This window comes from Octopus bimaculoides, chromosome 6 (assembly GCF_001194135.2).
Source record: "Octopus bimaculoides isolate UCB-OBI-ISO-001 chromosome 6, ASM119413v2, whole genome shotgun sequence".
NCBI lineage: Eukaryota > Metazoa > Mollusca > Cephalopoda > Octopoda > Octopodidae > Octopus > Octopus bimaculoides.
Window position 1 is genome coordinate 30,184,250 of NC_068986.1, and position 10,014 is coordinate 30,194,263.

At 34.8% G+C, this 10,014-nt stretch overlaps 1 protein-coding gene across 5 annotated transcripts in view; it reads left to right on the forward strand.

The window, feature by feature from the left end:
* The window catches only part of LOC106869351 (disks large-associated protein 1), a 374,528-nt gene that overhangs the window by 196,597 nt on the left and 167,917 nt on the right, over positions 1-10,014 (forward strand). The gene's annotated exons all lie outside the window — the stretch shown is intronic.

Consider the following 10,014-nt stretch of genomic DNA (forward strand, 5'->3'; position numbering starts at 1 on the left):
ATATGCATCCTTATATATCTACCCCTATCTACTCCTATTCTAAGCCCCTATGCAGTTGTTTGACCTGCTAGAAATAAGAGCTAGATCTCCTTCAAATTACATCCTACCACCTATGAAAAGAAGGACATAAGATAATGTAGTCCAAGACATACTAATCCTGAATGAAATTACAAAAAAAAACAGGATGATCACAAATGAAATGTTTTGTATTATAGGTATACTCAAAAAGGCTGACCATGGGCTAACTCCCCCCCCCCACTCCCTATCTCCATTCTTATTTTATTGACTCTTGAAAGAATGGGAAGAAGAGTTGGCCTCAATGGAATTTGAGTGCTGAATGTAAATGGCTGCAACCTAATACCACAATGTCTTTTCTTTTTTCTAACCACTGCTTAACTATTTCTGCTAAGCCACCGCCTATTATTTCTTGTGCAACATTTTTACTCCAACCCCAATTTGGTTACCTAGGAAACAGATTCTATAATCTTTAATGGACCGTAGCATTTTACAACATAAAGCTTTTGCATTTAATACAATCCAATCCTTGTTAAACATTAAAACGTTTAAAGAGAAAAAAAAAAGAAAAGAAAAATTTTCTATTTTTCCAAAACAAAATGTTAATACACTAATATAAAAAAATCATATTTGGTTTGCAATTGTGGAAGGGAGACAACCCAAATTATAGCTGCCAACTTTATTTGCAGCTGTGTTGTTTTTCTATTTTTATTTGGAAAATTATTAACTAAAAGTTGACCCAAGTAATTGGTAGCTGTTATGCTTAACTCTAGCTCACATTTTGTGGTTTTTGATTATAGCAAATATATTTTTATATTTGTTTGCAATTGAATTCATTAAACTATGTCTTTTCTTAATCCTCACCGAGAGCCAGGAACAATCATAACTAAAAGAAGGATAGGGTGGAGCAACTTGCCTAAGGCAGCATTTTTATGGAGTGACACATTTGAAGTGTATTATGATTTAAAAAATTTTTTAAAATCTTTTTGTGAGAGGTGGTCTGAAAACACAAAAAAAAATCACTCTGGGTTGTACAAACTCTAGTTATGCCAAATGGGGAAGAAAAGCCTATTGTTTAACCCTCAGTCAGCCTATTCTAGTATACCTTCGATAAAAAGCATTTTATTTGTGATCATCACAACTAGGACTACATTTTCTAATATGTCCTTCTTTTCATAGGTGGTAGAATGTAATTTGAAGGATATCTGGCTTTTGATTCAAGCAGATCAACCAACTGCATAGTGGCTCAGAATAGGGGTAGATGTATGTGTGGGTGCACCGTACTGTTGAATAATAACCTGTTTTATTTGATGGCTGTATTGAGTCCAAGTCTTTTTATAACCTTAAAGAAAGTAAGGGTATATTCATCACTAAAATTCCTCTATTATATCAGTAATGCTTTAAGTATTTTGGTATTTTGCTCTCTTAGCTCTATATGTCACCCTTCATGGCCCCCTACCCTATCTTCAGTCCAGAGACTTGATTCAAATGCTTCCAACAAAGTGGACTCTGCCAAAGGAAACCACAAGCCATGTGATGGGATTAAACTTGGTGCTGGATTCAACTTCTCACTCAATAACTGGAATGGGCCCTCCTCAGACAGGCTTCTGCATAGTTTCCATCTGCCAAAGTTCACTCATAGGGCTTTGATTGACCCAAGGCTTTAGTAGAAGACACATTTTCATAGTATCACATACTAGAATTGAACCTGAGATTATCTAGTTTCAAGGCGCACTTGTTACCCACACATCCATGAGTGCAGCAGCAATAGAAGACCTTAAAAGGATAACAGTAAATAATTACAAGGTGTTTGTTACAACTAGGTTGTTTACTAGATTAGAGAATAACAGTGGTATTCTTTTATATTTTCTGTTTTCTTTTCCTTCATTCTACTTTAAGAATAACATACTGAATGACAAAATACAATGAAATAAAAGTATGAATCAGAAGCAGAAGTTACAATATTCTAAGACATAGCTTTCATGCATTACTTGTGTATCCATAATACTTTCACTAAAGCTGATAAGACCTTGTGTTTTGTTAATAGCATAAAATACATGGATATACATTAAGACTTTCTACAGAATCTCAATGACAGCATCAATAAGATTTACTGCAGTTGCTATCTTTATATCAGAAAAATAAAATATTGAGTATTTGTAAATTCTTGTCTCTGTCTCATTGAGAAATCTTTATCCAGGCTTTAATTATATTCAGATCATTTTTGTGTTATTCTTTACTTGTTAGCATCAGTAAGACAAACATCAATAAATGACTTGTCCAGATTGCTGGACTTCATCTTCTATTTAATATGCACGGTCATGAGCTTGTCAAAGATTGTCCTGCAAAACCTTCTCAGCTTTAATATTGATTAGTGGCTACTATTGAAAATTCTGTCAATGATATATCAATGTCTTTGTGATGTTATAGCTCTTGTGGCTATTTATATTGGTTCAAATTGAAGACTTGAATACATTCATTTTCACTCTATTGGTATGGAGACAGGGATTTCATTAACTTACACCCCAAGATGTAATTGTTCACCAGCATGCCCTGGCCTCTGATCCAAAGATGTGTTGTCTCATCTATTTTCTTTTTCTAACTCCATTATTGTGGGCCTCTCCTCTTCAGAGCAGCTGGTCTCAAGCTACCTCCACTAAGGCATTCTTTGATACACCTGTCTCTCCTCTTGCTGTCCACCCTCCAATGTGCTGCACTAGCTACTACACCTAGTTCTTTTTCCCTGGAATTATCTTCTTGCCCATGTTTTTCTTGCTACTGTTGTCATGCAACAATTGAAGAAAAACATTGATTACATCTGTCTCTACATTCTCAAATATCCTGCAATGGCCATGAGCAAAGCTCCTTTCTCTAGATCAAACAAGTAAAATTAATAATAAATGCATTTCAGTTACACCATGTTAAACCTCATTTAATACAGTCTTATGTTGTAATAAATACTTGTGATTCTGAACTTTCTATTCTTTGCTTTGAGAGGCAATGTTGGTTTCAAATCTTCTTCACATCATTTGTGTTTCAAGACCAGATGAAGATATAAATCCCTCCACAAATCATAATATCCTTGTGAGGAGCAATGGCTGTTAGCTGTGTGGCTACTTTCTCCTCCAAAAATTTCCTGCTTCTCAAAATTTACCAACACTTAACCAATACTTACTCTCTCAACATGATTCTTCACCCTCTCATCTTTATGTCCTTTTTACTCTTCACTTTTCTATCTTATCCTGTGAATTGTGCATCTACTTTTATCTGTCATTGCTGTCTTTCTTATGTGATTTATTGCTACGTTCTGTCTCGTCTTTTAGGCTTTGCTGACAAGTATACCACTGCATCGTATGCTATAAGCTCATTATGGTTACTATAGAGGAATGTTGATGCAATTTCAGTTTACTTATATGTTGTTCTTTATTAATTAACAGTAATTTAATTACGCTTTATATATATACTTTTTCTCTCTTTTACTCTTGTACTTATTTCAATCATTTGACTGTGGCCATGCTAGAACACTGCCTTTCAGTCGAATAAATCGACCCCAGGACTTATTCTTTGTAAACTTAGTACTTATTCTATCAGTCTCTTTTGCCAAACCGCATGTGGTTGAGGAGCAAACTTCTTACTACACAGCCACACCTGCACCTGTTGCAGTGTCTCCCAGGTTTCTTTGAGCATGAGATTACAGCAGCTGAAATCTCAAACAAATCTTATATGTATATATATATATATAATAATAATAATATTAGGGATAAAAATCCAAATTTACAGGTAAAAACTCAATTAAATTCAATTTATTAAAAATTAAAATTAAATCAAGTTTCACAGTATAGTTTTATATATAAAATATACATAGTTTTATATATATATATATATATATATATATATATACATAGATAAAACTCTCTTAAGTATGTAATTCTTTTACTTTTCAACATGTTCTCATCAGAGCCAAGAATATAGAATGAGTCAATCGATATATTTTTGTTACACTCCTTTTGAAAATTAAATCCAAAATTTACCTTACTTGTTTTCTCTTAATCATGAATGTTCTCTAGGTTATAAATCAGATTTCTTTTTCTCTTCCTAACTTGTCCCTCTGTTTTTATTTTTACATGTATCTTTCTATAAATTTATTTCCTTTGTACGTGTTTTTATCTGTCTGTCTATGTTTCTTTATTTAGTATATCCGTTTATCTGCCTTGGTAACTATATCATTTTACATCTCCCTGCTTCTTTCCCTCTCTCTCTCTCTCCCCTTCTTTCCCTCTCTCTCTCTCCCCTTCTTTCCCTCTCTCGCTCCTCCTTTTCCTCTTTCTCATTCTCCATCCTCTCTCCCCCTTCTCTTTCATTCCCTCTCTCCATTTTCATCAATTTATCTACTGTTGCCCAAGTTCTTCTACCCTACCTCTTCTACTATTCACATAATTTTGTGCTGCACTTCAGCATAGACAGAAATGCAAGAATTTAGTCCTTTTCCAAATAAGGAAAGCGTGAATCACAAAAACAGCCACCAACATACTACATAACCCTGATTTAAATTACTAAAAATGTTCTTCAACCAATTATTTCAAAGTATTTTATCATAGTTCATTCTCCAATTTCTTAGGTTGTGAGGTGATGATAAGGGACAAACAAACACACACACACACACACACACACACACACACACACACACACACACACACACACACACACACACACACACACACACACACACACACACACACACACACATACATACATATATACTACAGGCTTCTTTCAGTTTCTGTCTACCAAATCCACTCACAAAGCTTTGGTCAGGCTGAGTCTCTCATAGAAAACACTTGCCCAAAGTGCCATGCTGCTTCTTACCACATAGCCATGCCCTGTGCTTCTCGTATAATCCCCTCCCTGATGAGCAATTGAACCCTGGTCTCCTGCATAACAGGTGTGGATACTATACTACCAAGACTATACTACCACTATACTACCAAAAGACTGGCTACATTAACAATTCAGCTCTAGAATTTTATAACATTGGGTAGAAGGAATCAAGTATTCTTTTCTAATCAAGGCACAAGGCCCGAAATCCTGAGGGAGGGGACCAATCGATTAGAACGACCCTAGTACATAACTGGTACTTAATTTATCGACCCCGAAAGGATGAAAGGCAATGTCAACCTCAGCGGAACGAGATGGAATCAAATATTGATGGTTCAAGTGCGAATATGGGGGCAAATAATGTATTATTCTTTGGCTGGTAGAAGCATTAGCACATTGGACAAAATGCTTGGCAGCTTTTCTTCTGGTTCTTTATATTCTGAGTTCAAATCCTGTTATGGTCAATTTTACCTTTCATCCTCCTGGGGTTGATAAAATAAAGTACCAGTTGAGAACTGGGGTCAATATAATTGACTGACCCTCTCCTCTAATATTACTAGCCTTGTGCTAAAATTTGAAATTATTATTCTTCAGTGTTGAAATGCAAATAGTTTATTCATCATCATCATCATCATCATCATCATCATTTAATGTCCATAGTCCATACTGGCATGAGTTGGACTGTTTGACCAGGGCTGGCAAGCTGGAAGGCTGCACCAGACTCCAGTTCAATTTGGCATGGTTTCTACGGCTGGATTCCCTTCCTAACGCCAACCACTCTGAGAGTGTAACAGGTACTTTTACATGCCACTGGCACGGGTGCCATTTGCATGACATCAGTATCTGCCATGACTGCAATTTTACTTGATTTGATGGGTCTTCTTCTCAAGCACAGCATAATCTTTTCTACTCTAGACACAAGGCCTGAAATTTTGGGGGAGGGGGCCAGTTGATTAGATCGACCCTTGTACGCAACTGGTACTTAATTTATTGACCCCGAAAAGTTGAAAGGCATAGTCAACCTCGGCAGAATTTGAACTCAAAACGTAAAGACAGATGAAATACCACTAAGCATTTCGCCCGGCATGCTAACATTTCTGCCAGCTTGTCGCCTTTCTCAAGTGCAGCATAATGCCAAAGGTCTCAGACACTCATCATTGCCTCCATGAGGCCCAACACTCTAAAGGTGCTGGCCATCCAGGCTACAACAGAGCAGGGGATAAGTGGGCCTGTTGGCACAGTCCTACAGATTTGAAGGGAACTACTTTCCCTTGTTGGAAGCAAAAGTATTACCTTTTCTATAAATCTTTCTAGTTCTTAGATTCAGTTGCCTCTTAAGATTCATTTGTCTGTTACTTGTAAGTACATATACATGTATATACTCATAATCCAATTACATATGTATATACCCATAACCTATACATAATTCACGTGTATTTAGCACTTGCAATTAGTTTGAAATGGGACCTTCATTTTACACATGGCCTGGGCCTAATGTCAGCTTTTCATGATCTGAACATCACCTGTTCTTTCTTTCTTAATGAGTTTATTGATTAATGGTGAAAGGCTTGATATGAAAATTCCTTTCTTGATGGCTCCTGTAACATAGGTGATTCAGAGGTGAGAGGAGAGTCAAAGAAAGAGAAAAGGAAACAAAAAATAAAAAGAAAGAGAGTGTGAGGGAGAGAGAGAGAAAGTCTCTGGTATTTATTTATCAATTTCAAAGGAATGATAAGCAAAGTTAACCTTGGTGGGATTTGAACTCAGAAAGCAAAGGATTGGAACAAGTACCAAAATGTATTCTGTCTGCTGCTCTTACACCCCTGCTAATCTACCACCTTGTTAACACTTATGATATTCATCAATCTACTTATCTCATTTCCAGACAGACAAAAGGAAAAAAAATGTTAGATCTGATAGAATTGAAGTATGGAACCATGTGGTTGCTATTTCAATGCTTTACTAATGAGCTACTAACCTGATTTTAAAATGTTTGGAGAAACATTGATTGTTTTCCTTACTGTATATCACAAACAATATATATATATATATATATATATATATATATATATATATATATATATATATATATATATACACACACACATATATATATAGAAAGGATGGTTTTGTTTTATTTAGTGAGACATTATTATGAATCTTGTTAGTTGATTTAAGTTACATATTCACTTATTGCAACAATCAAAGAGGCGAAATCATGTCAAGTTAATTAGGGGTCACTCATTTCAGTTAAGTCATGGGAACTACTTTTATAAGTGGGATACAAGCTAAATATAAGGGTGGATAGTTGTTAACTCATTAGCAACATTTCCTTCACTGGTTAAAAAGTGTAAAAAAATAAAGTTGTTTTTCTTATTGTGAATGGTTCACAAAGTGGTTTAAAATACTGAAACAAATTAAACTTCATTTAAAGTCAAACTGACATATGTTAATTGTAATTCTCAGTTGTATAGTTATTTATTTTTAAGGTCATATGTAGAGAAGGTCACCTGAATGTCATTCATGGTGAAAGTTATGATGAGCTAATTGTAATTATTCTGTTGAGCGTTTAATGTTTTATTTCAAAGACCAAGGAGTTTTAGAAATAAATCAAGAAGACTTGTCTTGCATTTTAAAGTTTTTCTATATTTCATCTAATTCTCAAATAATATTCAAAATGACAAAATTGAACAATTTAAGAATTATCAGTAAGTTTTGAATTAATAACAGATAGTTGTTTGGTACTTCCTTCCAGCAAACTGAATACTTTTATGCTAATGTTACATAGACTAGGAAGTAAGACACTGTATATAGTTGAATATTCAGTTTATTATTATTTTTTTTTCATTGCTATGGTTTAATTTTCTAAGCACAATGCCAACAGGAACATCAAAAAATTTGTCCACAAGGAAACTTTTTGGCATTATTCCAAAATTAAATGAAATAGCACTTCTGTTTGGAATGAAAGGGTCATATATGTCTTCAAGTTAATGCTGTCATTAACGAAAGTGATACGGTTCCCTAAACAGCAACAGAGTATGACACATCTAAGGAAATGGATACTACTATAATAGAATGTTTGCCATATAAAATGGTATTTAGCTATAAAATCTTCCACTTCAATTAACGAACTTTTAAAATACTAAATATAATACAACAATAGTTGGAAGGTTATAAAGCAGTGTACTTGTGACTTGAGGTTAAAACCTTGTAGATGTAGTATCCTGGTACTAGATAAGACATATTAGTCTGTTAACTGAAAATAAGTTTCACTGCCAGCCATATTGATTGCTTAAAGGACACTCAGCTGCTTCAGTAATTCACATACACATATGATATATGTGTATATGAAAAAAAACTATCCTACTCATAGTAGCATACAAAAATACAAGTGAAATGATAAATGGAAATGTTTCTATAAATATCTTGGTTGGTTTAGACAATGCGATTTCAGTTGTTCAATCAACTGATTTCCTATCCATTGAATTAACATGTGAGTGGCTGAGTATTCCATAGACACTTGTACCCTTAATGTAATTCTCAGGCAGAATCAGTATGATACAGTGTATGGCCTTTGAATTATGGGTACAATCCAACCAACAGGCTTTTTCACAGTTTCCTTCTACCTAATTTCACTCACAAGGCTTAGGTTGGTCAGATTCAATGTTAAAAGGTAACTGCCCAAGATGCCATACAATGGGATTGAACCCCTAACTTATCGGGTGCAAAGCAGACTTCTAAACATTTGACCGTGCTGTGTCCATGAACGCCTCTATACAAGCTATGTAAACAGCATATATAAAATGAAGTGGTTCCCAATCTGTTATTATTGTAATTGGTTTTGTCAAATCATTAAACCTTTAGCACTTAAACTGACCATATCTGGCCAAAATATTTTACCTGTTTTATGTCCAAACTGTCAAGATTTGGCCTCTTACACCTACTCTACAATGTCATTCTAAAAATACACAATTACATCATCGAAATTTCAAATCTACAAGATAATGCATGATAAATTCAAAACAATGAGGAATAGATAAGTATCAAATTTAACAGTCATTTGAATGCTAAATTTAGATAAAAACAATAGCATCTGATACTTGCCATGTGGAAATATTCCTGTTTTTGCTAGCAGAAAATATTGTATTCTAAACATAAGCTTAATAATATTCATGAACGTTTTACATTTTATCAAATATTTCAAAAGTAAAAGATTTTGTCCTTACAATTCTTTTACAATTCCACTATGACCCACAGTCCAAGAATTATTCTCTATAGTGTTAAGCATATAAAGGATAAATATTTCTTGTGAGCCAACTTTTCATCCAATGTCACTTTGTCCAACGTCACTTCGTCCATGCCTTTTAGTCGGTCATTTTGTCCAATGATTTCTTTGTCCGACTTTTTGTCCAATTTTAAATAAACTTTTTAGAAAACAAGGTGAACATCAAAATCAAATAATCATAGAGAATTTTATTGATAGGATTTGTCGTTGGACAAAAAAATCAATAATCAGATAAAAAGACGTCAGACCAAAAGACATGGACAAAAAGATGTTTGACGAAGTGACGTCAGATGAAAAGATATCACACCAATATTTCTACCTCTTTGATAGAAGATGAATTTGTTATCATATACAGCGTTTTTGGAGTGGTTGGCATTGGGAAGGGCATCCAACCATAGGAACTATTCCAAATCAGATTGGAACTTGGCACAGCTCCCCAGCTAACAAGTTTTCAGTCAAACTGTCCAATCCCTGCCAGCATGGAAAATGGACGTTAAATGATGATGATGATGATGATGATGACTATAAAACACAACACTACTTGACCATAAGATACTCATCAATTCAGCAATATTGCCACTGTTAGAAATAGTGCATTACATCATCCGCAGTATATACCATGTAGGTGGACTAGAGCTTGATGGACTTAGCCATTGATACTCCAGTTTCTGGCTTACCAATGTGTTGTCTCTTCCCTCTGCTATTTCTAATGCTAGTACAGTTACCACTGGTTCTTGGAATTGGTTGGTCTCCTACCACCTTCACTTATGCACTTCTGATTTATTCGTCTCCCCTTTTCTAGTAACCCACATTATGTCCACCCCCACCCCCACCCCCCC